At 44.7% G+C, this 4,685-nt stretch overlaps 1 pseudogene; it reads right to left on the bottom strand.

Annotated features, from left to right (window-relative positions):
* Nucleotides 1-2,983: 2,983 nt before the first annotated feature.
* LOC126102384 (5S ribosomal RNA) lies at nucleotides 2,984-3,101 on the bottom strand (annotated as a pseudogene).
* Between the last annotated feature and the right edge of the window lie 1,584 nt (nucleotides 3,102-4,685).

Below are 4,685 nucleotides of genomic sequence, written 5' to 3'. Positions count from 1 at the left end.
GATCATCCCCTAGTTGTATCGATTAAGATTTGAATCATAGGACGATGCAACTTGGTACGCTGCCGAGTATGGTACGTATTGTTCTGTGAAGATAGTGTGTAAGGCTGTAGGGTCGCGCTCACAGTGGCTCACAGGAGTGAGGAGGCATTCGAAAGCAACACCACAAACGGGCTCCTAATGGTGCGCATTCTCAAACTTTACGAATTTGTTGATCTTACTAGGCATAATAACACCTTGGAAGCACAGTCTACTAGATGCTTTGCTAATAACTCGTTTGCTAATAACTCGTCTGCAAAAAAGGCATTCAAGCATCTGAAGCAAATACACTTTTTACGCTTCTGTTTACTCAGATTGGATGAAATCAGACTGGCCATGTCCCAAATGCGGCAGTAATGATAATTGTTTTTCTTCTCATTTTCCTCGTCTGAGAACAGCAGCATGTTCATATGCATGCTAGCTCACCGGAAAATTTTGAGACATGGGCGGATCTGACAACTGTATGTTTATCCCGCTTGTTCTGCTCATCTGACTTGCTTTGCTTCTCTAGCCCATAAACGTGAACTGTTATTCCGGTATTCTGTGCCTCAAATTTAGGTATGCCTGAAACTTGACAGAGAACTCGATACCATAAAGTTATAATTCTCATGAATGTTAAGGTATGTACCGTATCGAGATGTCCGCTGCGGATTTTTCTTGTAATTCCTTTCGTAGGCCAGGACTGACCATGCGAAACAACCCCGGTCGGCTTTATTTTCGACATTTATACATGGATTTTTATCAGCCATATCCACAGCAAGCTTGATATAGTTGGACCCTTCATGTAATGGATCACAAAGATCACAAACACGCGTATGGATGTCAAGATGAGATATTTGACTGAGTGCTTTAGCTGAGCATCTAACTTCCGTCTCAGAAAATCGGTCCAGTACAGCAATTAAGGTGGACTCAGGAAAGTAGTCGGCATTGATGGGCTCTGCGATATCACACCATCCCCCCCCCCTCCCTCCTTCTCTTCACAAAGATAGTGAACAACGCTTGTCTCTTAAATACCAGAGGACCATTTGGGGGGGAGGGAGGGGGGGAGCGAGGATGAGTGGAGCGACAGTTCCATGCACAACACAGCACTGGATTTAATGGCGGGATACTGTGGATCATTAACACTCCTGAGCAGCTCCGTTTCTAGAACAGGAATGCATGGTTACAGAAACCCTACAGGGTCTCCGTACTCTGCTGTGTTCTCGATTCTAGTGAATGGGATTCACTGTTCAAAGGCATCCACAATCACCGAGTATTCTAATTGCAGTAAGTTCTCACTAATCTGATGTCCTTCTCTAAAAGAACGGCAGGGGGGGGGGGGGGGACGCTGCTAGCTACAGGATTACTGCTATTACTATAGCTACATGACGATGATGCTGCTGCTGCTGGCTGCGACGAGGAACATGGAGGTGGATGTACCTTGCAGTTTGGGCGAGGGCGTGGGGGAGGTGGTGTCGGCAGCTCGTGGTTGTGCGGTAGCGTTCTCGCTTCCCACGCCCGGGTTCCCGGGTTCGATTCCCGGAGGGGTTAGGGATTTTCTCTGCCTCGTGATGACTGGGTGTTGTGTGATGTCCTTAGGTTAGTTAGGTTTAAGTAGTTCTAAGTTCTAGGGGACTGGTGACCATAGATGTTAAGTCCCATAGTGCTCAGAGCAATTTGAACCATCTGAGGAGGAGGTCGTGCCCTGCCGCAGTGCTGTGAACCTCCTGGCTGCGCCTGCGACTGCAGACATGATTGTGGTCACAACACTGAGCCAGTGGCCGGAGAGAGAGTTGTCCACGAACGCCAGAGCGAAGTTGGTGTGGTGACGGATGCGGTGGAGGTGGTTGTGGCTGCTGCAACTGCCCGCCCAGTGACAAGTGGCGTCTTACACAATGGAGCATGCCGCACAGGATCTAAATGGTTCAAATGGCCCTGAGCACTATGGAACTTAACTTTTGAGGTCATCAGTCCCCTAGAACTTAGAACTACTTAAACCTAACTAACCTAAGGACATCACACACATCCATGGCCAAGGCAGGATTCGAACCTGCGACCGTAGCAGTCGCGCGGTTCCAGACTGTAGCGCCTAGAACCACTCGGCCACTCCGGCTGGTCCGCACAGGATCTCATCTGGGTGGTTGTTTCTTCACCCCCTTTGTATCCTTACCACGGTGTATTGTGGTGAGTCAGCTGCTGGAATAAGAAGAATAGTGAAAGGAATTAAGTACAGCATTCTAGACGTTGCTTAGTGCTGCTGCAGGGAAAGAAGACTGATTATATATAAGCAGCATGAGTGTGCATATAGATTACCCGTACAGCTCTGGCTCCATGACATACCCCTCAAGTCACTGTGAATCAACTCTGGCCTCTGCTCATGGCGACACAGCTCCCTCTGCTCCACCCATTGTGGCATCTCATCATTCTCGCCCGAACCACCGTGGACCCAATGACCCACCTCGCCAAAATCGTCTACAACAGCAACACACAGATTTAATAAAAATGTATACACAACCAAACAAGGAAAAAAATATTTTTGCAACATACGCTTACATGATAGCTGTGACACGGAAGGTATCACAGCCACTATCCCTCCCTGCTCTTCTTCCTCGAAATCCTCGACAACAATAAAGAATGTGTGTCAGATAGCAGCTTATTACATATACACACAGCACAACAAGAAAGGAAAATATACACCCGATACTGCTGCTACATCTCATTTCCAGATAATCCACGATTTGGTGAATTAGTTCTGAAAAGATAAGCAAGCACTCCGTCTTCAGGCCACAAGTGGCCCATCGGAACCATCCGACCGCCGTGTCATCCTCATGATGATGCGGATAGGAGGGACGTGTGGTCAGCACGCCGCATTCCCGCTCGTTACGATGTTTTTCTTTGACCGCAGCCGCTACTATTCGGCCGAGTATCTCCTCAGTTGGTATCACAAGGCTGAGTGCACCCCGAGAAATGGCAACAGCACATGGCGGCCCGGATGGTCACCCATCCAAGTGCCGGCCACGCGCGACAGCGCTTAACTTCGGTGATCTGACGGGAACCGGTGTATCCACTGTGGCAAAGCCGTTGCGAAACGATAAGAAGAAGACAAATATTCAGTACTACAATATTCTTAGTGACTGAATTGTGGAAAAAATGACAGCTATCCGCGTCCTCAAACCTCCCCAGCACGTAATTTAAGGAGCTGCATGGCCTGTGCGCATTCATCTGGAGCACCATAACCTGCGAAGTACATCTTGAATCAACACCACACAGAATCAGTCCTGTATTGTTTTCCAAAAGTGCATCATTACTCTATTAATCACGTGCTCATAATGGTTTGCCTCAGCAGTGTATCTTCAGAACATCTGTTGTGATGCGTTTTCTGAGATGAGTAACGTACAGTTGTTGTCAAATAGATCGACGTGGTCCTACACATTTTGTAAAGGACAAAAAACTGAGACAGCTGTCATAATAGTTGTAAGTTTATCGTGGTCCTTAGATGACAGGTTAAATAAATAAATAAATAAATAAATAAATAAAAGATATCGAAATTACATAATATCTGTCCCTTAATGGTTTAAAATAGCTCCCAGTTTGTCTCTGGTTGGCACAATTCCCATCGGTTAAGGGACATATAAGTTGTCACTTTGTTGACAAATTGTAATTTCTTTATGCAGTAATATTGTTTGGAATTTGTTGATTAATTTGGACACTTTTAGGATTTCATAAGCCACTGGTCAGTTAAAAATTAATATCTCAATAACCTTAATAAAATTAATATCTCAATAACCTTAACCGTATTATATCTCAATAACCTTGGTATGATTTAGGTTACCGTGGAAATCTTGCTGAATGAGTTGGTAGGATTCGCATAAAAGTTTGTGATTCTTGTTTGCGTTTTCCGTGAGATATTCTTGGTATAACGGAGGAAGCAGGATCTATTGATGACACTGCTGTCTGATGGCAAGATTACTAGCAGTCGCCTGATAAACAATACCATCAACCAATTATCAGTATATTGTTGCCAAGCCATAAGCAGCAATGAAAAAAACTAGATGATATGAGAAAGACTGTACATGCAACGTTTTCCCGTAAAATATCAACAGATGACAAGCCAGTCCACAATTTTTGTTCAGGCGAGTGGTGTGAACATAAAAATCTGAATCGGCTGGAACTTTAGAGAAGTTTACTCAGGAGAAATCTGTACTTGAGACTTTTCTGTTGGTTATAAAGCCAGTTCCTTTATTCAATTTACTTTCAAACCAGGTGAAATTAGTTCAGACTAGGACGTACGGTACCAGTTTATCCTAAAGCATGTAAATTCTAACCAGGATAAACCGATTCGACCTAGGCTAAACCGTTTTATCCTGTCGGAAACAGGATGAACGAGTTTGACCTAGGCAAAACTAGTTCACCCTAAAACCGGGTTTGGGCGGTAACATATATACTTCTACCAAACTAGAGGAGTGAGTACCCGAAGTATCTATAAGAAACCTGTAAAAGTTTCGTTAAGTTGCATGAAGTAATTCTTGAAAAAATGGGTCAGGAAAGTAGAAAAATTAACATTAGCGGGATACGCCATTCATACTTCCCTTGAGAACCTGTACGTGATAAATGACTGAACGAAATACAACGCAAATGCCGATGGTACAAGGATAAAAGAAGAAGTTATC

The sequence above is a fragment of the Schistocerca cancellata genome, chromosome 9 (genome assembly GCF_023864275.1).
Source record: "Schistocerca cancellata isolate TAMUIC-IGC-003103 chromosome 9, iqSchCanc2.1, whole genome shotgun sequence".
Lineage (NCBI taxonomy): Eukaryota > Metazoa > Arthropoda > Insecta > Orthoptera > Acrididae > Schistocerca > Schistocerca cancellata.
The sequence above is the reverse complement of the archived record's forward strand: the minus strand, read 5'-3'. Positions and strand labels throughout refer to the sequence as shown.